At 28.6% G+C, this 26,005-nt stretch overlaps 1 long non-coding RNA gene across 1 annotated transcript; it reads left to right on the top strand.

The window, feature by feature from the left end:
- The first annotated feature begins 7,737 nt into the window (after positions 1–7,737).
- On the top strand, positions 7,738–10,082 carry LOC123230072. Its single transcript, XR_006505012.1, has 2 exons — positions 7,738–8,095; positions 9,789–10,082. It is a non-coding gene; the product is annotated as an uncharacterized LOC123230072 (long non-coding RNA).
- Positions 10,083–26,005: the final 15,923 nt, after the last annotated feature.

Here is a 26,005-nt window from a genome sequence, read left to right as displayed (position 1 = left end):
TATTTTCAATATTTCGTCTATAAAACCAGTTGTTTTATAAATATGAGATAATAGTTGAACATGAAGTTTCAAAGATTAATTATAATGTATTCTCTATAAAACTATAAGTTTTGTGAATATGACAATATTTACACATGAAGTTCTTAAAATTGGATAGATAATATTAAATAATTTTTTTACACAACTCTTCACCTTGAATATGAGTCTTGAAAAATTAATTAAATAAAATGTGTCAGAATGACAAGTGCAAGACTATTATTTTTCCTGCATCATATCCTTGAAAGATTGCAAGCTGAACATGTGGATATAATGATAGATACATTAAATTTGTAGAGAAATTTAAAAGATAAATTTGAACATCAGATTCAATAATACTCTTAGTGACTCTATAATTTAGTACAACTATATGATATTCAGAATTTTTCCTTGATTGAGATAATGTGGAAGTAAAAATATTTTTTACCTTTCATTTTTTTATAATATGCTCCAATAGTAGTAATTTCGAGAAAAAAATTTTGAATTAATGTTATATTTTTCCTCTAATGAAAAAATGTTAAACTTGCCCCACAAGTAGTTCATCGTTTTCTGAAGTAAACGTAACTTCTAGTAGTAGTTATCATAGGTGTAAATAAGCTCATAAATAAAATCATTTTTTATTCAAAGATGAGTATAATAGAAAATCTTAGTCATATTACTAGAAATGGACTAAGACTGAAGTTAAATAAAGAATAATGTAGACTAAACTATAAGACAATAAGTGTGTTATAAATATAATCAGTCGTGTACCTTAGTACATACAAACATTGGATGAATCTCTATTAAACATCCACATAATATAATCGAATTTATTGATAATTTAGATCGTGTCAATCTAATAAATTTTGATATTTCAAGACTTCTTTCAAGAATAAAATATGGGTCACTTGACTAGTGATGTGAATGCTCAAAATTTTTATAATTAAAATTCATCATATATAATTATTTTAGAGTCATTAATATTATTTTATGTTTTATTATAATGTTCTCCTTTCTTTCACTATTTTGTGTACGTTATAACTAACGTAATCTTTAGATGAAAGGATATAGACTCTAAAATTGAAGCATTTGCTTCAAAAGCTGATGAAGGAGATGTGTGTTTGGTGATAGTGTAACAATGTACACAATTCTTAGGGAAAAGAAATTTTTTCTTAACTTTAGCATCAATTAAAGTTAAAGTAAACACTATATTAAGATTAATAAATTTGATTGATGGCTCTAGAAGAGTCATAATTTTGTTGAAAAATGAGACCAAATCAAGTATAAATAATGCATTATATTCAAGTAGATCCAAAATAAATTTACTTAATTTTAAAGATATAAAAAAGGATGGTTTTCATATTAAAACCATAAGTGAAAATGGTGCATAATTCATCTGTATAATTAATAATGCCTCTAGAAGAAAGATTATACTAGAAAATTACCTACTTTATCATTCAGATTATATTATACAATCATAAAGGTAATTGAAACTTACGCAATATTGAACCAAAAGTTTTTTTATCCAAAAGTATTTATGTTTTGGCATCACAACTTCATGTCAAACCATGAGTGAAAATGGTGTTTTGGCATTTAAAACCTACACAGTATTTAACCAAAAGTTTTTATGCTTTCACATACCATTTAGGCACCTACAATCTACAAATTATTGAAAATTCACGTAGACATACATTAAATAATCACAAGATTTTATTTTCCAGTGAAAAATTATGCACCACTTGTTTTTAAGGAAAATTGGTAATAAGAGCATTTCCCTCCAAAATTGGAGTTGAATCCTCATCATTCCTACAAAGGATTCAGTGGGATATGTGTGAACCCATTCATCTACCAAGCAAGTCATTTCGTTATTTCACGGTCTTAATTAATGCATCTATATAATAGCTCATGTTTGTTTATTACCGATTCGAAATCTTACATTTACTAAACTGTTAATACAAATTTATTAAATTAAAGGCTTATTTTGTAGATTATTTGATCAAGTCAATATTACTAGATAACGCTGGTGAATTTACATCCAAGACATTCATCTACCAAGTGAGTCATTTCATTATTTTATACTCGTAATTGATGCATTTATACAATAGTCCCATGATTATTTATTGTCAATTCATAATATTGTATTTGGTAAACTGTTTATACAAATTATCAAATTAAAGGTTTATTTTGTATATTATTTGATCAAGTAAATGTAGCTAGTTAATGTAGTGAATTTACATCCAAAACATTTGATGATTATTGCATGTCTATAAGAATTAACGTTGAATATCCAGTCCTATTTAGAATGAATTAGCCGAGTCTCTTATCAAACGAATCCAGATAATTACACATATTTTATTACTAAAAACTCAATTACTAACTTCTATGTGGGAACATGTTGTATTATATGTTACAACATTAATTCGTTTGCAACCTTCCTCTTATAATCAATATTCTCCCCCACAATTGGTTTTTGGTCACCAACATGATATATCTCATTTGAAGATATTTAGTTATATTGTATATGTCTCTATTACATCTCCTCAACGCACAAAAATGGGACCCTAACGTCCTTTGAAAATTTATGTTAGATATAATTGATCATCCATTATCAGATATTTGGAATCATTAACAAGTGATCTTTTTACTGTATGATTTACAAATTGTCACTTTGATGAGACAACATTCCCACCTTTCGGGAAAAAGAACATGTCTCATAAAGTTAAGCATAAACTTATTTGGTATGTACCTACTATATCTTATCTAGATCTTCACACATCTCAAAGTGAAACTGAAGTGCAAAGGATAATACGTTTACAAATTATTATCAATCAAATGTCTAATGTATTTATGGACATAATAAAAATGACAAAATCACACATACCAGGTGTCAATGCACCTACAGGAATTAATGTGACTATTAAACAGTTCATTAGAGTCATAACTAATCAATCTATTACATGTCAGAAGCATGGTAAATCTATTGGATAGAAAGATATTGTTCCTTAAAAAAGAAAAGGTAAAGAATCAAATAGATATCAATCATAATGATCCTAAAACAACTGAACAATCCACAATCGTTGATATTTCTTCAAAAGAGATTATGGTCCTTGAAGAGACACGAGCCTCTAAAATAACACAAACCCCTGAAGAACAGGAAAATAAAAATACTGAAATATTTTTAAATTATGTGCATACACAAAAGATGTAGAACCATGAAACTGTTAAGAATGATGATGTATTATCATTTGTAGTAGCTACTGAAATTATAAATGATGATAATTTTGAACCATGTACTATGAACGAGTGCAGACAAAGACATGATTAAACTAAATAGGAAGAAGCAATTTGAGCAGAATTAGTTTTTCTAGCAAAATATCAAGTGTTTGGACCTGTAGTTTCAACACTTAAAGACATACAACCCCTTAGATATAAATGAGTATTTATGAAAAAAATAAAATTGTTAGATATAAAGTCAGACTTATAGCACAAAGTTTTTCCCAAAATACTGGTATAAACTCTGATGAAATATATGCACCTGTGATGGATATAATCACATTTAGATATTTAATTAATTTAACAGTTTTTAAAGGAATGGATATGCATCTAATGGATATAGTTATTGTTTATTTGTATAAAAACTTGGATATTGAAATTTATATGAAACTCCCTAAAGAATTTAAATTGTTTGAAGTAAAAAGAGTCAATTCAAGAGGCATATACTCAATTAAATTATAAAGATTATTGTACGAATTAAAATAATCTGAAAGAATGTGGTACAATCGTCTCGGTGAATATTTAAAAAAAGAAGGTTATATGAATGACCCTATATACCCTTGTATCTTTATCAAAAGGTCATAATCGGGTTTTGCCATTATAACAATTTATGTTGATGACATGAATATAATTAGAACTCTTGAAGAGCTATCAAAAATTGTTGAATATCTAAATAAAGAATTTAAGATGAAAAAACAAAATATTGTTTTAGGCTGCAAATTGAGCACAATTCAAATGAAATACTTTTTCATCAATTAGCGTATATTAAAAAATTATTAAAACACTTAAATATAGATAAGGTTTATCCTTTGAGTACCCCAATGGTTGTTCAATCTCTTGATTTGAAAAAAAACTCATTTTATCTTTAAAAAAAGATGAAAAGATACTTGATCATGAAATACCGTACTTTAATGTTATTGAAGCTCTGTTATATTTGGCCTAATGAACTAGACCGGATATATCTTTCACAGTCAATTTATTGGTCGAATTTAGCTTTATATCAACCCATCACCATTGAAATGGAATCAAACATATATTTTGTTACCTATGTGGAACTAGAGATTTGAGATTATTCTATTATGTCAAATCTCCTAAAAATCGTAGTTTGGTTGAATATACAGATACTAATTATGTTTCTGACCCTCATAAGGCCCACTCACAGAGGGGATATATTTTTATTTATAATGACACAATGACATCATGATGCTCTACCAAACAAACTTTATTTGTAACATCTTTAAATCATTCAAATATTCTAGCTCTCTATAAAGTCAATCAAGAATGCATACAGTTACAGTCTGTCATTTATTATATCTGAAATACATGTGTTTTCCTTCTACAACAGACACTCTTTCCATATTACATGAAAACAATACAATATGTATTACCCAAATTAGAGATAGATACATTAAAAGAGACAAAATCAAATATATCTTACCGAAATTCTTTTACACTCATGAACTCCAACAAAACAAAAAGATTGATATCAAACAAATGCGATCTAGTGAGAATTTTACAGATTTGTTCACCAAGACATTACCGACATCAACGACATCAACATTTAAAAAGTTAGTATATAACATTAGTATGGGTGGCTTAATAGACAATCGATTTAATCCCATTACAATCAAGAGGAACATTCATTAGAAAGAACACTTATCAGAGAGAGCAAATTGTTTATGTTTATCACATATTTGATAAAATGTGCACTATACTCTTTTTCTTTAACTAGGTTTTGTCCTACTGAGCTTTTCTAGTAAGGTTTTTAATGAGACAGTTTTAGTACGTCTAACTCCACTTTACAGGACATTAAATAATTATGTTTATTTGCTTTAGTTTTTATCCCATTAAGTTTTTTCTTAACAAAGTTAATTTAATTATTTATAATTAGTAAAAATAAAAAAAGGGGTGTTATATGAGATAGATTTTTCCACCATATGAGAGAATTTTTGAAAAAGTTATGGGAATGCATTTAATGTATTTGAGAATTAGTCAACTTTTTGGGCTTATAGGTATTGATTATAAATACCTCCTCCCTTTGTGTTTTGATGATCCAGATATATACAAAAACTCTTCCTCTCCTCTCAATTTTTCACTTCAATAATATTACTTTCTCTCAATCCTTCCTTCAATTCTCTTTCATTTTGTTTAATTATATTTACAACAAATAACACATTGTTGGTGTCAATAATGTATAATTTTAATTCAAAAATAATTTTACAATCCATAAAAATCCCAAATTAAACCCTTTATTCACATCTATTTTACAAAACAAAAAAAAAATCAATCAAAAATAAATAAAACCCACTCAAAATAAGCAAAACCCAATCAGATAAAACTTGTCCATATGAAAATCACTAAGTTTACATAACCAAACATTTAAAAAAAATAGACAAACATAATTTAGCTACTGTCAAAAACAGCAAACTTCAAACTTTCAACTAAAAAAAAAACCATTTTATAAAAAATAAAATCACAAATTAATTATAGTTCTATTTCGCTTATTATGAATAGGTTTTGTTTATTTTCAGTGTGCTTTTGTAAAAAATAAATTTTGAAAAAGGTATTATTTAAGATTTTTATAGATTGTAAATGTCCATGTTAGTACACAAATTATTTATATTAGTGCATTAACATAACTATTTCAATATTTTTAACAAAAAATAACTATCACATTATCATTATTTAACATTATTGAAAGTTTGATAATAGTTAAGTAAATTTAATAAAAAGATAATAAAAGTTTTTATTTTTTAATAAAAAAAATAAAGTTTGCTCATTTCAATTGAAAAAGATAATATTTGGATTATCAAATAATGATGTTATCATATATGATTAATGGTCTAATATATTAACCATGTCAAAAGACATTTTGAAAAATTACATAACTATTAACAAGTTTGATATAATGTGGGTTGTGTTTTGTTTTGTTTATCATTTGCAATGTTTTTGTGGTATAATCTCTATACAATAATTTAGTTACATTACACCATCATCCCTAAGATTTAGTGGAAAGACTCAACACCCCTTCCATATTTTGTCCAATGATATAACAATACAATTTATAATGTAATATATTAGTTTCATTCCTAAATTTTATTCTCACTTTAACCCCTTATTCCCTGAACTTAACACTTTGGTTCCCCCTAAATCCAACTTCTTAAAAGTCACATTTTTCATCCATAATTTAACCAATTTCCTAGCTCGACCACCTCATATGATAAAGTTAATGTTAGGCTACTAATGTTGGGGGTAGTCAGACAGTTTTCCAAATCTTGGGGTTTGATACTTTCCACTGAACTTCTAGTGTGGCAATAAATTCTCTCCAATAGATAATTATATTCAAACCACTGAATTTTTCTACTAAGATTATAGGCCAAAGGACTATTTCCCACTCAAAGTCGACGAAGACCTCATCTTCGTCGATGACCGCTCTCAAGAGAGCTGTCGAAAGAAGACTATGCCGAAGAGGAAGAGCCGTCACCTAGAGGTAACCGGAGAGAAAAAAACAGTACTAGAAAAACGCACTCTGAAAACTAGAAACTCTAGGGGGGGGGGAATTTTGATTTTTAAAATTTGGATTGAAGTGAAATTATTAGTTTTTAGGGTTTAAGAGGGAAATTAAATCAAATTTAAGTTTATTTTTTATAATACAAACAAAATAACGATTTTACCCTTAAAATCGTTAGTTTTAACCGTGTATGAGTGAGTAAATGAGATTTTTAAAGTTAACAGGGGAAACTTGGGAGATGCGTATACCTTGGGTGGGAAATAGTCCTTTGGCCAAGATTATATGTGCTTATATGCACTTGGCATGTGAACAGGCATTGTGAAAAATATTTCTGATATAAAAGTGGTTTTCAATAATAAAATAAATTAACATATGAAACAAAAGTAAATTTATGTGTCAGTAAATATTAAATATCCCATTACTTTTTCTGAAGAGTAATATAATTGTTTTTATTTATCAAAACTATGTTTATCGTTTTAGGTGATTAAATGAAAACATGCATATTAATATTTAAAAAATAAAAGCAAATCAAATTATTGACGATTTGAAGTTTGAGATAAAGTGGCTTGACTAAAAACAAAAGAAATATGTCTCACGTTTGTAATTTACAATGTGCTTCTTTCCCCTTTTATATGATGAGATATGGGATAGCTCTGATAAGTCACATAAATATCCCCATCTTAAAAAACTCCTCCAACACTTGGCAATAGGAGATTTGTGTCTTTGTGAGAGTAGCCCAAACCCCACTTTTAAAAAAATAATTGGATCCTTGAATAAATTTTGAGAATATGTATATGGGTCCACTCTAAAATGGGTTTGAAATAATAATTAAGATGTATAATTATCTTGGTTAAAATAAAACTCTAACCTAGTATAATTAATTTATCACCCAAACATCAAATATATTCTATTTTCTATATTAAAATATATTTTGAATATTTGACTTCCCGTTACATGTAAATATATATTGCTTGTATATTAATTAGCTTGATTTTATTTCCCTAGGTTGGTTTCATTCCTTTCGGTTGTTCTTGTATTCTCCAATGATTGACAGGTGCACCAAAGGGATTCGCCTCACTGCTAGTTAAGCAACGGAAAATTACCAATTCTGCTTGAGATGAGTTCTCCAACAGATAATCTTTCTGGCAGCCAAAGTTTTTGGTACTCTCTCTCAGATTTTGGTTTTCTTCCCGATAACAACCAGACAGATTTCTTGGTCTCATGAGTTCCTCTTCTTTTCCAACAACCAATCTCTCATGCAAACCTTTTGTGAATTGTTGTTGACTTCAGAAATCGGTGAGTTCAATTTTTTTAATTGTTTATTGGCTTAGAGTTTGGTTTTTCTTTTAATGCTTTGAAATTATTTATTGTCTTAGAGATTTGTACTTATTTATTGCCTTGGAGATTGGGTTACTACCTTTGAAATTGGGTGTTAACTTTTCATTTGGTTACTTGGATAACGTGATTTATTTTTTGAGATAATTTTTTTGGATTTGGCTATTTTTTTAGAATTAGATTATTGGAAAATATTGGGTTATTTTGGGCTTTGCATTGTTGGATTCTTGTGGTGGAATACCAAATTGTGTTGGGCTTATTAGACTGTGTTGGATTGTTTCGGCTTGTTGTTGCATATTGAATTATAAAGTTGTGTTGGGCTTGCATTACTATTATATCTTGGTAATGTTGGAGTTAGCCTATAAGCTGATATTATTTGGAGTTATTTATCTATGGAAAAGGTAGAAATCTCACACCCTATTAGTACCATCCTTAATGGTACGAACTATGTTTTTTGGGCACAAAAAATGTCTGGGTTTGTTAAGGGTAAAAAATTATGATATTATATTACTGGTGATATATACCAACTAATTAAAAGAGAAGACATAAAGACATCCAATTATATTGTATTACTCAAAAAATAGGATAACAACTATCAAATTATTACCTAATTTCAAAGTATTTGTGTTCCAACAATTAAACTTCAATTTGGCCGTCTTAAGACTGCTAAAGAAATATAGGACTTGCTTGCTAAACATTACTCCACTACCAGTGTTATTCATCAATTTCAACTTTATGGTAACCTCAGCTGCATGCATAAAAAACTAGGTCAGTCTATTAATAAATTTCTCAATGACAACTTTATGGGATCAATTATTGTTGCTGAACCAAAATGGCATGATCTTCATGACGTTGTACTTTATACAAAGGAAAAAAGATGAATTTTGAGTCTATCAGTTTACCATGGCATTGAAGGATGAGTTTAAATCAGCAAGATCTTTTTTGTTACATAAGGATACCTTCCCAGATCTTAACACAATGGTTACAAAATTATGTGTTGAGAAGACTTGTCTAGCTACCTTGAAGTCTCGACAATCTTTATTCTCTATTGATAGTGTTTTGGCTACTCCTGCCTCCTTTTCATTTCAACGTAAAGTATTTTGTCGTTGTGTCATAAACCATGACATGTCGTTTCTGACTACTTTAAGTTGCAATTGAAGAAAGGCACTCGATGACACAAAATCAATCTAACTCTAAGTCTAGTAAGGCTTTAATTCCAATGTTATTGCTATTGCTACCAAGGGTTTATCTTCAAGTCACTTTTTTGCCATACATGAGTTTTTTAGTAAGGTAGACCTTGATATTCTAAAACAAGTCTTAACTCAATCCATCACTGGTACCTTCATTTCTTTTGTCTTATTTGTCAGCCTAGGTACATCTTCATTTTGGTATTTTGACTTTACATGTTGTAATTGTATGAATGTCAATTCTTGTCTTTTTAAATCTAAGAACATTATATTTTATTCTTTTGTTATTTGTATTGTTGATAACTCTGGTTTATCTGTTAATCACATTGGTGATATCTTCACTCTTAATTTTATCATTATCTAATGTCTTTCTTGTTCCTGAACTTTCACTAAATCTTATTTATGTTGGACAATTATGTGATCTTAGTCTTGAAATGCATTTTTCTTGTCATGGTTGTTCTGTGTAGGATCCATAAACGAGACAGATCTTTGGGATCAGATGTAAAGTTGGTCATCTATTTGAGCTAATATCTCTTCAACTATCTTCCTATATTACATTTAATATCTCAAAGTGTGCTATCGTTGTGTCCACTTCTACTTGGCATTCCCGTCTTGGTCATGTTTCCTTATCTTGATTAAAATTTTTATGTTTTAGTAGTATTTTAGGGAATATTAAAAATAATCATTTTGATTGTGTTTCTTGTGAACTTGGCAAAAATCAATTTTATCTTTCAATAATAGCACTTTTATTTCTTCTGCTATTTTTGATCTTGTGCATACTAATATTTGGGGATCATTTCTCATAGCTACCATAGGAGGTGTTATTTTTTTTGTAATTATTTTTTATGACTTTTCTCGATTCACTTGAATATATTTTATAAAAAATTGTACTCAATTACTTGGAGTTTATGCAACTTTTGCTACTCTTATCAAAATTCAATTTTCTAGTATTATTAAAATTCTTCGAATAAATAATGTTATGAAATATTATAAAGATGCTAAATTTCTTAATATTCTCTCCCAACATGGTACCCATAGGTCTTATCTTGGTATATACCAATAAAATAGTTATGCAAAACACAAACACAAACGCATTTTGGACACTATTTGTGCTATTTTAATCTCTACGTCATGTCCTAAGCAATTTTGGGGCAAAATGACCTTTACAACTATCTACATAACCAACCACATTCCCACTACAGTGACTAACAATCAAAGCCCTTATGAATGATTCTATGGTAAAACTCATAATTACAATATTCTTAGAGTCTTTGGATCTATTTGTTTTATTCTCTTTCAACCATATGAATTAACAAAACTAGAACCTTATTCTAGACTATATTGCTTTTTGGGTTACAATATTGAACATAAGAGATATTGTTGTTGAGATCTTGTTTCTAAACATCTTCATATCTCTCACCATGTTACCTTTTGGCAACATAAAATGTTCTCTTGTATGTCTAAATTTTATTTGTTTAAACACAACTCACCTTTCTTCATAAATCCATCTATTGAGTTGTTTGATGAGGTTTTGTCCTCTATTGATCACAGTAACACTGTTTTACTTTCTCCCGATATTTTTAATGCAAGTCACACATATGATGGCACTACAATCAATTCTAAAGCATCCAGCTTGTTTATACATCCTGAGCCTCTACAAAGTTCTCCTTTACCTTCAAATAATATACTACTAGAGTATGTCAACCACCTACTTATTTATGTGATTATCGTTGTTACTCTACTATTATCTCATTGCATGAACCTTTTCTCTTATACAGAAGCTAGTACTAATCTTCTTTGGCAGCAAGTAATGCAAAAAGAATTGCAGGCTTTAACAATTACTCATACTTGGAACTTGGTTGACTTACTCCCTGGTAAATCTACCATAGGATATAAATAGGTTTACAAAATTAAAACATGTGTCGATGACTTAGTGGAATGTTATAAAGCTTGGTTAGTGGTAAAGGGATTTACTTAAGAGCATAGGATTGATTATGAGGAAACATTTGCTCTAATGGCTTGAATCACTTATGTTCGTAGTCTTATAGCTATTGCACCTATTCAAGAATGGCAGCTTTTTCAGATAGATGTAAAGAATGTCTTTTTAAATGGAGATCTTACTAAAGAAGTTTATATAAAACCTCTACTTAGGAATACTAATCTACCTACAAAGGTTTGTCATCTTCACAAAGCCTTATATGGATTTAAGCAGGCTTCAAGAGCATGGTTTGTCAAATTCAATACTATCATTAATCAATTTGGGTTCTTATTTAGCTCTTATGATAATGCTTTTTTCATCTATAAAATTGGGAAAGGATATACTATATTGTTATTGTATGTCAATGATATGATTATTACTGAAGATATATACAAGGTATAATATAGTTAAAGTAGTTTCTCAACACAGTTTGAAATGAAATATCTTGGTTACCTGAATTATTTTCTTAGGTTAGAAGTTCTCTTTGATAGTATTGGTTATTACTTATCGCAAGCCAAATATGTTGTTGATCTTTTATCTTGTGTTAATTTGTTAAATAATAAAATTGTCTCCACTTCACTTGAAGCTAATGTCAAGCTATCTCCTACAGAAAGAATGGTGTTGAATGATCCCACTCTTTATAAACAATTGGTTAGAATTCTTATTTACCTAACTGTCACTTGATCAGACATTACCTATGTCATAAATATTGTTAGTCAATTCATGGTTGTTTCATGTACTACTTACTTTACGACAGTACTTCGTATCATTCGATATATCAAAAGTACCTTGTTCCTTGGTTTTTATTTTTCTGCTCAATTCTCACTTATATTAAATGTATATTCTAATGTTGATTGGGCAGGTAATCCTACAAATAGACATTCCACCATTGGTTACTGTTTCTTTTTAGGAGATCTCTCATCTTGTGGCATAGTACGAAACAAATGGTTGTTTCTCGTTCAAGTACAAAAGTAGAGTATAGAGCACTTAAAAGCATTACTTCTAAACTTCTCTGGCTATGATGATGGTTACAAGATATGAGAGCCTCTCAATCAAATGCTACAAACATATAATGTGATAATCATTGTGTCATTCAAATTGTTCATAATGATGTTTTTCATGAGTGCACCAAACACATTGAGATTGATTGTCATTTTTTTTTCCATGATCTTATCAAAGGGACCCCTCATCTCTCTTTCACACCTTCTATTGATCAAATAGTTGACGTCTTCAATTAAGCCCATTTTCTAAGACGCTTTCATGATTTATATCACAAATTCAAGATAGCAAATTTTTTGCCTACTTGAGTTTGAGGGGGGTTGTTAGAATATATTCTATTTTCTATATTAGAATATATTCTAATATTTGGCTTCCCGTTATATGTAATTATATATTGATTGTATATTGATTAGCTTGATTTTATTTCCTTGAATAAAATTTAGTACATGAATATATTCATGTATATCAAAAATTGTGAAAAATACAAAAAAAATATTTTTTCAATTATTCACACATTCATATAAAAACCAATTTCCCCAACTTTCCAACTTAAATCCATTTGAAAAATATGAAAACTTTTTGTGTTTTTCAGTTTCCCTTTCTCTCCCCCTCCCCATGCATGAACACACCTCCACCAAGATCCCAAGATCTCATCTTCAAGTTTAACTCTACCAAAGAAAACTTCTTTCATTCTTTGTCTCTTCCTATCAATTTATTGATGATGAAAGTTATCGCAACCATAATGGTAGCAATTCCTAATGACTTCAGGTGATGATTGATGATATCAATTAGTATCTCTAATTATTCCATGATAAAGGTGATTATTTTGGTAAATATTCTAGCATGAAATATGTTCAAATTATTTTGTCTACATATACTGTGAGGTTGTTCTCTCTCATTTCAAAGTTCAAAACTACATTAGTGCTTATATAATTTCAGTCAACTACAATATTTTATTTATGTAGTTTAATCCAAATTTTGCCATTGAAACCCTTCGTTAAACTGGCATTGGGTAATAAAAAAAAATGTAAGTTTCTTATAATTTAATGTTGCTTTGATAGAGTTTTATGACATTGGTTTTTGGATAAGAGGTTTTGATATAGGTGTTTTTGAGGTTGTTCTCACTTGTTTCAAAGCTTCATAAATGCTTATCTAATCCTTGACCCTCCCTTGGCTACTATTTCTCATGATCTATTAATAAATTTTTATTTGTTTCAAAGAATTATGGTACTTTGCTTTTGAAAAAGAAGAGGATTAGGAGTTCATTGATTTATCAATGCATAATTGAAGTGATATTTTGTTCCAATGATTCTGGTAATATGTTGGTTTATCTTTCTTTCTGTTTTGTCTCTATGGAACTGTTCAAATGCAAATTATGATTACATGGCAAAAAATTAAACATTATTTTTTGGGGTGTGTGTGTTTAACTAAGGGTGGACTCGAGACTTTGTGAGGATAGGTCTTGGCCCATTCTCAAATTAAAAATAGAAATTAAAGCTATGTGTTTAGGCCTATGCATGAATTTTGAGAAATGTATATAGGTCACTCTCAAATAGGCTTGAAATAAGAATTAAGATGTATAATTATTACGATGTAAAATAAAACTATATCCTAGTATAGAATTAAGTTTATCTATCATTCAAACATCCATTTGGATAAAAACCAATTTCCCTAACTTTCTAACTCAAATATGTTTGAAAAATATAAAAAACTTTTATAAACATAAATCATTACCATTTATGTTTATAGAAAATGTTAAGAAAAAAGTTAACATTTTCCTATATTTAACGCAAAATACAACACCCAGAAGGCCAGAGAAAACTTTTTCCCCTCTCTCCCACCACGCCTCCACCAAGATCTCATTTTCAAGTTTAACTCCACCAAAGAAGACTTCATCGTTCTTTGGTTGTTTTAGTCAGTTTTTTTTACAACAAAAGTTGTCACAACTACTATGGTAGCAATTAGTGATGACTTCCAATGATGATTGATGAGTGTCATTGTCAATTTGTATCTCTAATTATTCCCACAACGAAGGCGATGATTTTAGTAAATATTTTAGCTTAGAATCTGTTCAAATTTTTCTACCGACGTACAACAATATTCTCTCTTATTTCAAAGTTTAAAACTTCATAAGTGTTTATCCAATTTCATTTTTTATTTATGTAACTCAATCAAAATTTCACCATTCAAACGCTTCATAAAATTGACAATGGGCAGTAAAAAAAAATGTAAGTTTCTTATAATTTAATTTTGCTTTTGATTGAGTTTTTATGACATTGGATTTTGGGATAAGAGGCTTTGATATAGGTGTTTTTGAGGTTTATCTCTCTCATTTCAAACCTTCGTAAGTGCTTGTCTAATCCTTAACCCCTCCCTCGGCTATCGTTTCTCATAATCTTTTAATAGATTTTGTATTATTTCAAAGAATTATGGTACTTTGCATTTGAAAAAAAAAAAGGGTTAAGAGTTCATTGATTTATAATGCATAATTTAAGTTATACTTTGTTCCAATCATTCTTGTAACATGTTGATTCATATATCTTTCTATTTTATCTCTATGAAACTACTTAAATGTGAATTTTGATGACATGGTAGAAAACTGAATAGTTTTTTTTTTTTGGTGTGTGTATCCTTTTAAATTGGAGGATATTGTTTCCCCCACACTACTGTAAGAATATCTGTGTTTTTTTTTTTTTTAATAAATAGAATGTTTATGTTATTAGTAGATTTTTAATGCACTTTTTAGTACTAAACTAGGACATAACATGTAAGGCATCTTTGAAATAAAATATGTATAATCAATTATTTTTTTCCTTTTGGTGATTTGTGTTGGTATCTTCTCTTTTGGATATTATCTGTTAAGACTTAAGCACTTTATATATATAGATTGGGTCAATTATGGAATTTATATGTTCCCTTTTTTATTAGTTGTTTAAAGTTGAGTCTCATTTCCTATATCTTTAAGATAAAACTTTTATGATATTTTATTAAACTCTAAAAGTGAATACATGTTTGTCAAAAGGAATACCACTAAAAAAAAAAAAAAACTAGCATTAGCAAGAGAAAAATAAGAAATAGATAAATATCCGGTCATTATTAGTATTATTTTCATTATTTTAATGACCAATTATTTATACTTTCATTAAAAATAAATAACTTTACAACTTTAACAAAAGAAAACTAATTGTTAAAAGTCTATTTTTTATCATTGAAAAATTTTAACAATAAAAAAAATCTTGTCATTATCTATTATTATAGTTTTTCTCATTTAAAATATTCTTGTCATTTGATATGTGTATAAAATACACACAAGTAGGGTTTATAATAGTATATTTTTAAAATGAATTTTTGGTTTATTTTATCAAATTCTTTAAGTTTTATTTATTTTTGATAGTTTGAACTTATTTTAAATTTTGAACCATGTTTTAGATGTTTTGGAGACGTTCAAACCTTCTTAGATCGAAAATGGAAACTTAAAGAAACAAATAAAAAGAGTTTATAAAAAGAGATAATGATCAATTATAGGCAATCTTATGATCATAATTGTACCCATAATTACTAGGTGAAAATAAAATTTAAAAAATAGCAAAATAGGGTTAAGTGGCATACTGTATAAAGAAAGATTATGGGTAAAATCTTATGATCATAATTGTACCCATAATCACCAAAAATAAAATAGCCCTAAGAGATTTTAGTGAGAGAGAGTTTTAAGAAACAAAGAGAAAACTGAAGATCAAACAAGGAAGACCCAAGATAATCAAGATTTGAGGAATTTAGAGTTTTTTTCTCTCTCTAAAACTTCTATTGATTTAAAATGACTATTTCTTCAACTTTGTTTTTTTGTTAGACTTTATTGTCATGTATAGCTAAACTCTCTCTCTAAGGTTTACGATGGATCTATAAATTCCTAAAAATTATGTAATGGGTTTTGATTATTGATCAACGAAACTTTGTCTCTAAGGAACAATAGACCACAACTACCATCTCAATCTCATTATCAGAATATTTTTGCTCAACAAGATTCAACTTCCTGCTTTCAAGTGTAATCAAGTGGTTGTCTTGCACCAACACCCCACTTATAGCCTTATCTGAGGCATCAGTGTGTACTTCAAATGATACCATAAAATTAGGCAATCTAAGCAGAAGTTCAGATGAGATTGTCTTCTTTAAACCCTTGAAGATTTTGTTACATTTCATCGTCCAATCCTAACTTTCATTTTTATTTAACAAGTCAACCAAAGGTGCATCAATTTTAGCATATCTAGCAATAAACGTTTTATAATAGTTTGTTAGGCCAAGTAATGATCTTAATTTAAAAACCCTAATAAGGGCAAGCCACTCAACAATAGCCTCTATTTTCTTAAAGTCCATCCTAACATGATTTTACCCAATAATATACCTAAGGAACTTAATTTTTGTTTAGCAAATTCACACTTTTCTTTCTTGACAAACAATTGGAATTCCCTCAATTTAGCAAAGACCAATCTCAAATGCATAACATGCTCATTAAGTGAATTACTATAAACAACAATGTCATCAAGATATACCACCACAAAGTCATTCAAGAATTCATATAGAACTTGATTTATCAAGTTGCAAAACGTAGTAGGTGCATTGATCAAGCCAAATGGCATGTCTAAGAATTCATAGGAACCATACCTTATTACACAACTGGTCTTGGCCTGATCTTCCTTAGAAATTCATAAAGTTGGCAATTTTCAACATGACACGACACAAAAAATATCTAATTAGTGTTGAATTTTTTTACACAAAATTTATTTCGAGATAACTCAATACTGTTTGAAATTAAATAGAATAGTGTCAGGGTTTATACAAAAGTAACCCGACACGACCTAAATTGACTTAAATATTTTAGAGAAATATTACTTTAATATAATTTGTTAAGGGTAAATTATATAAATGTTAAAAAATAATATCAACAATAATTAAAATCTTGATGGATTGTATATAGTTATATCTTTATATAATTATAATTACTTTTATTATTATTTAAATATTTTTATTTTATTATTAAGTAATACGAATTTGATTTGGTTAAACAGATTATAGATGTCTTTTAAATTTTTTATTCATATTATAATTATACGTTGTATCTTTATAGTAAGAATTTGAATTTTTTACAAATTGCATATAATTGTATCTTTATATAATTATAACTATTTATATTATATTACTTAACTAATCCCTATAGAATCGATATTTATTACATTACTTAATGATTCATGTACTTGCGAGTAAGACACAACATCTATCTTTGGCCTATCTATACGTTCATCTTCTCAAGTCCTGGTGCACCACCATAGCTTGGCATCACCACTCAAATACATTGCAGTCATAGCAACTTTCTTTATATTAGGTAAATGAGTGGCAACAAAATATTGTTCAACATCTCATAGAAAGTTCTAAAGTTCTTTTAAGCTTCTGGTGCTATTGAAAGGTTTGGGCTCTAGTAGTTTAACCCTTCTAGTTCCCTCATTTTTCTTGTCAATACTTATGATGACCTTCTTGAGTATGGTTATTTCTCAATGAGTGTCATAGTTCTCTCAAGATAGGTTTTCCATTTCTTATATCATTAAATTCATGATTCCAACAATGTATACTTCAATGTTTGATATTCGCCTAAAGAGGTCAGAGGAATCACCCATTTCAAAAGTTTCAAAAATAACTTCCAATAAAAGTTCAAGTCTAGAAATTTGCTCATTCAAAGCAGTATTTCCCTTAGCCATGTTTTACTAACTTGTTTGTGTCTTTCTCTTAGCCCTGACACCAGTTGTCATAAGGCTAATTTTGTCATGTTGGCAATGTTACAAATTGGGGTCTATAATGCAGATAAGTTCTATCTAACTTAGTTCAACACTTTCCCTATGATTTCTGGCAAAGAAGAAAGAGGTTCAACAACTAGAAATAAAGGGAAAAAATGGTACGCACAATAACATTAGTGCATCAATAATCAGTAAAACAACAAGTATATGAAAAGTAGTAAAGGCATCAAGTAAATAGATCAACACAAGCATATACAAGTAACTCTTCCCAACCTTTATTAATAAATATCAAAATGATTACAAAGGCAAATTAAATGTGAAAGCACTTTAGTACTCACTCGTACATGTGTAGGGCACCAGCCTTTATTTATAAGCACACTTGGATAAGATAGTTACAAGTAGGTTACATGTTTGAATTTAAACAATGGTAGTTTTTTCACACAAAACTGCCAACAACATAGTCTTTGGGTTTTGTCCATGCAACTACAACATCTTGGACATTCTCAACCATCAGCTAGCACTTAGTAGCTCCCAATAATGCCAATTACTGCTCTACTCAAATGCATCAAGCTACACATGCAAAGTCAGGTAAGCCCATGTTTCTTGTCTCTGAACCATTAGTGGTGATTACTTATAACTTTGTTGTTAGCCAACCCATTGAACCAACCAGCCTTGTTTTAGGTAGATAAGACATGACTTTATCACCCCAATGTGCTTTGCCATCAAATAAGCCCAAAGGTTTGTATGCCTATTAAAAAGCCACAAGCACTATATACAACCTCAACCATTTGGCTTGGACTTGTGAGCTCTTTGCCCAAGTCCCACATGTGCATCTCATTGCTTTGTGCCTAACGAGCGTTGTCTTAAATGCATCCTTTTATTAGCACTTTGTGCCTCATCTAGATTTCGCGCATGCATCCCGTTATTGGCATCATGTGTACTTCAACTTAGCTTCGTGCAGGCATTCCATTTGTTAATGCCCCTTGTGCCCTTTCTACACACCATGTCTTGGCATCCTACGTGCATACTTAACCTTGCTTTTGGGTTTTGATCTTAGGGGTGTGACACATGATTACTAGACCTCTATTCTTCATCATTGACTATAAAGAACTTTTATCAACCTAATCCCCTATTACGAAACATCTTCATCATAAATAGTCATATGAAGTTTTATCAATATGATGGGAGAAAACATATTTTCACATCTTAATTGTCACATTTGCTTGAATCTTTCGCAAAGTCTCATAACCTTATATGCTTTCCACACTTGCTACATAGATCACAGTGTTACAAAATAAGATCATGACATTATATACTCTCCAAGTGATAAAGTTAAAAATAAATAACTAATGTTGGGGTAACAATCTAGTTCTCTAAAATTAAGGGGTTTGACCTGTTCCTAACTTGACAACTAAAAACCCCCGTAAATAAATAATAATCAAAACCTTTAAAGTCTAATGCATAAATTGCATTTGTTTTGCATGAAAAAGGATTTTAAGTCTATGTTAAGTTCATCTTTTGCCATTTTTAGTCTTCTTTCTATCTCTTTCTCTACATAACTTATCTTCTCATTTAGTGGCACACTTTTTAACCTTTATATATAGCCATTTACACATCCAACTTTCATGAATTCAATTTCATAGTCTTTTTGGTATATCGATTAAGCCAAATAAATCGATGAGCTTAAAGGGAGAAGAACTATAAGAGCTTAAAAAGGGCACTTTATGGTCCATGTTAGTGGTCGTGATCATGAATTTAAAAGGCTTGTAGTTCCTATGTCTCCCATGAAGGTCCCTATTTTCTAATAATTGCTACATTAAGGGTTTGCTTTTTTAAAGGCAAAGGACAATCATCAACCAAAATTTTAGCTCATTCTCAAAAGAACATATGTAACAGTTCAAAAATTTATATACTCACCCATAAGCTAACTTTTGTTAAAATTTTTTATCAAAGATAAGGGTAAAATTTTCATTTTACCACTATATCATTTTACCTCTACAATTTGAAAAACTAACAATTTCTTTCTAGGATTAAGTTTTAAAAACTTACCATTTCTCCTTTAGGGTTCGAAAATCTTTTCCAACCAACAAATCCAACGAGTCGTCGATAGTCGAAACGATAAGAAGACGGCGTCTAGATGACGAAGCGTCATCTCTAAATCAACGAAGCATCATCGATCTAGATGATGTGGAGAAGCGTTGTCCAGATCGACCTTGCGTCATCCAAATCTATGACACTTCTCGACGAAGCATTGTCCAAAAGAATTGTCAGTCTGAAGATGATACTTCATATGAACGATGAAGCATTGTCCTTTGGTGTCTAGACGATAGATGACATTTCGTCGTCCAGACATTGTCCTCCTGTCATTCTGACCATCGACGACTCGTCAAATTTGTTAGTTGAAAAAGATTTTCAAACCCTAGGAGGGGAAATAGTAAGTTGTAAAAACTTGATTATGGGAAAAAATTGTTAGTTTTTCAAAATATAGAGGTAAAATGATATAGTTTTGTATGGTTTAATGGTAAAATGATAATTTTACCCTTATCTGTAACAAAAAATTTTAATAGAATTTAGTCTGTGAATAAATATTTGGATTTTTGAACTATTATTAATATACTTTTGAGATTGAGCTAAAATTTGAATGAAAAATAGTCCTTTGCCCATTTTTTAAACAACAACCTAATCATTCTACCTTGCAATGAACTTGCGTTTTGATGTCTTACTAAACTTCTTTCTAGACATACTTAATAGTGTCACCCCTAACAATGTTTGATACTTAATAATATTTGTCGGTTTTTCCGCATATAGTATGTATGTATGTATGCGTGGCAAATGAATTGTATAAACAATAGCTTGTAATAAGCCAACGAATGTGATAGTGTAAGTTATTGACTATCTGTGATACCTTTTGGCGAATCCCATATCGACAAAGCACGGGAGAGATGTTGGGTCTATCTATGTATCCCACATTGGTTAGTGATGAGAGAATTTGGTTGGTTAAATAGTCTGTGAACTCTTTAACTGTTAAGACGTGTTTTTGGTTGCAAAGCCCAGAAGCAAACCTATGATGGACTGTGTGTCCAAAGTGGACAATATCTTAATAATGGGCCGGATTATTGGACCAGGGATGTTACACTATCTATGTTAATGTAGCATGGATCACCCAAACAATTGCCATCGATATATCACATTTTTCTTCCTTTGGCAATGTGTTGATCTAATGGCTTAAATTAAATTACCACTAAATTTTAAAAAATGAAAAAAGAAATGGGCCCTTATCAGTTTTAATTTTAGGCTTCGGAAAGGCCTCCCATTTGTTTCAACATTAGGCTGAAAGATCCAATTATTTGACCACACCCATCAGGCCTTCTGAAATTAATCCAATGTATCATGAATTTGCCACTGTAACAATATAACCACCAATTTTTTATTAAAGAACATTTTTATTTATTATAAAGATGTTTTTCTCAAATTAATAGAATAAATTTAGTTTTTTCACAAGCTTGGTTGGACTACAGAATGTATTTATTGAAATAAATAAAGCAAAACAAATACAATAATGTCTGTATTATTGTATGATTTAACACTTAAACATATGATACTATATTTTTATTAGAATCCATATTAGTTATTATTATAAGTGTATTAATATTCATTTAACCGATACGGAGAAGCTATCAACTACTCAACAGCCAAACCTAAAGATTTGATTTACTAAAATGGAAATTTTTCATTCATTAAATTTGTAAAAGGCAAAATCTCGCTTGTCATTCACTTTGTTAGTGTTGATCTTAAATGAAAGATTGCATAAATCTTTTTATTATATTTTTCTTTTCAAAATGACTTATATTTGGAGATTAATTATAATTTTTTGAAAATATTAAGAGTGTTAACGAAAGTTTTTAAAGGAATTTAAATTTTAAAAAAGTTCAAGAGTATTTTTGAAAATTTAAAATTTTAAAATATCCCCTCAATAGTTTCAAAAATGACAACTAAACCCCAAAAGAACACAACATTTCAATGTTGATTAAAGTTTTAATATTTTGTATAACTCATAAAAATATAATTATAATTCGACATTTATATTTAGTATTACTGGTAATTTCATAATTTTAATAAAAGGATAAACAATTATTTCTAGAAAAAATAAAATAAAATTCACTAATAAAAATAGATAATTGATAATAATTTACTTTTTTGAAACTTATAAAATGGGAATTTATCATTTCATCGAACCTTGTAGAAGAAATAATCATTTGGCCTTATTTTTTTCAATAATAAAATCTTCATATGTCCACATTTTCATCCAATATTTATTCTTCAACTAGAAGAGAAATAGAAAACAAAATACAATTAAATGGTGAGATGATGAAAGTCAAATTTGTAATGTAGGTATCAATTAATTAATTAATTAAGGTATTGTAAAGTTAGAATATTTCATAGACATAAATGATGAAACATGGTAGCATGCTCCCCACGTCACCCTTTAGAATCAAATATGGATAACATCTCCACTTCACCTTTAGCTGTAATCTTTGATTTCTCCATTCAAACACTCTTCCTATCTCCAACCTTTTTCTTCCTCCTTTAATTTATTCTTTTTATTTATTTTTCCTTTTTCTATGAGGCAAAAGTTGAAGTCGTGTTTAAAAGGAACTTTGAATGAAATGACATAGATACTACAATACCACCCATATATTTATTATGTATAGTTAATTATATACACCTTTAGAGGAAGAATAAATTGGAAACGCCACAATAAATAAACAAAGAAATTATTAAATAATTAATATTTTTTATATTTAATTTCGACACAATATTTTATTTTTAAAATTATTATATAACTTTAAACTAATAAATTAAAAATAAACTTTTAAATATCTAAATTATATAAAAAATTCTTATTTCTTTTTGTGTAAACTTTGCCTTTCTTTTTTTCTTCTATAGTTATACATGTCTTTATTATATAATTGTATATCAATGGGTGAATTATTATTTTAAAAATATTAATAATCTTTTTGAAAATTTTAACGGGTTATTAAAATTAAAAAAAGTTTAGGGTCTTTTGGTAATTTTGATTTTTAATTTGTCCCTAATAGTTTTAAAAATGACAATTATACCTTATGGAAATGAACAAAATATAACAATTATTGGTATAAATGTTAAATTACAATTATTAGGGTTATATAGTAGTTTCAAAATATACAAAGGTTTGAAAATTTTCAAAGATTGATTTATGAGCTTTTAAACATTTTTAAGAGTTAAATTGTTATATTTAAAACGTTTAGTTTAATAGAAAGCTATTGTTTTTTATTTTTTCAAACCTAATGAATGGTAAAATTACTATTTTGCTTTTATATATTAGTCTTTTTTTTAATAAAGTTTGAGTTTAGGTTAAAAAATTTTATTTTTTAAAGTCAAACCTTAAAAGAGAAAATGTAATTCACGTGTGTGTATGTGTATATATATAGTGTAAATCATTCTGTTGTGATTCTAAACTATTCAAATCCTAATTTCAATTATAATTATTGTGAATACGAATTTAGAATTTTGTTAGAGTTAGGGTTAGGGTTTTTATTTTTTTTATTTTTTCAATTAAAGATAGAGGTTTAAGTGATAAATTTAAAAGTTGGTAGGAGAAATATTTTATTTCTTGATATTAAATATTTGAGAACTATTATTTCTTCAAATTTCTTAATAAATTGTTGGAGTAATCAAAGACTTTTAGATGAATTTAATGAATTGTAGGAATATAAACAAAGGATATTCCATTATCCGAGATCTTATATGTGCATGTTTATTAGAAAATGAAGATGATGATGTAAAAATGCATAATAAAATTTTTATCATAGATTACTCAATTATGATGGTAAATTGCAATAAATGGATAAATTAAAGTGATAAATTAACTTTCATTATATTGATTAAATTTTGATTTTCTTGTACCAAGAGTAATTTTGTATATTTAATTAAATAAAATATAAATATATAATTTAATATATATTAGAAAATCAACAGAAGACAGTATTTAGCTTTTTTTTTTTTTAATTTAATGGGTAAAAAATAGCCTTTGACTGATGGAAAAATATTATTTTTCTAAAATTTAAAATATGAAAACTTGTTATTTCAGCAAAATTTAAGTGGGAAATAACCTATCTCCCTTCTGAAAAAAAAAAAAAATTGGAAACATGTGACATGTCACATATTTTAATAAATAAAAAACAACAAAAAAATAAAAATAAAAAAAGCGAGTAATTGAAGAAATAAATTATAAATTATTTTTTGGTCTTTTGTCTTTGATAGGCTGCTCTGCTGCAAGGCTTGAACATTTTGAAGGGGCCCAGGGTCTCTTCAACTGTAATTGTTTCTGTTTACAAATTATAAATTGTTAGGGGAAATATGAGATGAAATCTAATTGGATTGAAGTTTGGTCAATTGATAACGAAAACTAACAATTAAATATATAGGTACGTTGTATTATCAGATCAGACTGATAGGTCGTCGGCCAATTCCACGTGATTAAAATATGCGCAAGACCTTTTCCACGCGTGATTTTTTTGTTTTTATCATGCGAAAACATTTTCTTGTCTATTAAATTACAAATTTGAATAATTAAGGGGACTATTAAAGATCTCCACCGCCTTGCTAATTGTGGTTGGGGAATATTAAATTATACGCTCATTGCCACTTATTTGAGGTTGATTCTAATAATGAAGTATCAATAGGTTAAGGGTGAAAATATTATTTAGTAAACATATTTAAAAAAAATTAAAAATTTATCACATTTCTCTCTTAAATTTAAGAATTTAATAATTTTTTTTTCACTCAAAGTTTTAAAAATGATCATTTCCTCTTATAATTTTTCTAGTCACCACTATCGGTGGCAGGAGGCAATGACCACCGTGTTCTCTCTCTCTCTCTCTCTCTCTCTCTCTCTCTCGACTTTTCTCTTTATCTTTGTTCATCCTCAACTATCACTAACCGAATGAAGATGAAATCGATGATGGTTAGAGATAGACCAAGATGGAGAGAAAAGCTGAGAGGGAGAGAGAACGTGATTGTTGTCATTTTCGACCGTTGGTAGTGGTGACTAGAAAAATCTTAGGGGTAAATGATCATTTTTCAAACTTTAAGTATGGTAAAATTGTTAGATTTTTAAACTTAAAAGAGAATATGATAAATTTTTAGTTTTTTTAAATATTTTTTATTAATAACATTTTTACCTTTATTCTTAACAATAAATTTTAACAAAATGATAAGTATTTGAGTTTTTGAAAATTAACAAGAGACTCCTTCATGCGAAGTTTCATTTCAAATTCAATTTTCATTTCATAATCAGAAAATTGTGAGAAAGTATTATATTTCTCTTAATTGTAAAATTATAAAATCAGACAATCAATATAGGAGACTATGCTGGCTCTTAGATATATTATAAATTATGGCATATATGAAAAAATTAGGTTAATCTTAAAATTCCTTGTTTTATTTTTTTTTTCAATTTATTTAAATAATGTATGGATACAGATTATCATGGGCTTCCATAAGTTTTTAAAATAGACACAAAGCTCCCTATAAATTTGTGAAGTGACCAAGAAGTGTAACGTTACGTTAGAATCATGCAGATTCTGTTACATTCATACAAACCCATAAATTGACAAAGGCAACAAAATCATTGGTGGTTATCTTAACTGAGATCACATCTCACCAATTGACAAATACGTGAGACAGCTACATAAACAATATTATAAATCAGCTGCTCTTTTGCATGTCTGTCAATTTGGAATAATGAATTTATATTTAGTCGGGCCAAACCACTATGTATCACCCAAGGTTTAGTGAAATAACAATTTTCACTCTTTAAAGTTTCAAAAAACTAAATTTTTATTTGTCATTTACTTTCACCAATGAATTATGTTTGGTTTTA

This window comes from Mangifera indica, chromosome 11, assembly GCF_011075055.1.
Source record: "Mangifera indica cultivar Alphonso chromosome 11, CATAS_Mindica_2.1, whole genome shotgun sequence".
Classification (NCBI taxonomy): Eukaryota; Viridiplantae; Streptophyta; class Magnoliopsida; order Sapindales; family Anacardiaceae; genus Mangifera; species Mangifera indica.
Note: the sequence above shows the minus strand (reverse complement) of the source record. Positions and strands in the feature narration are given on the sequence as shown.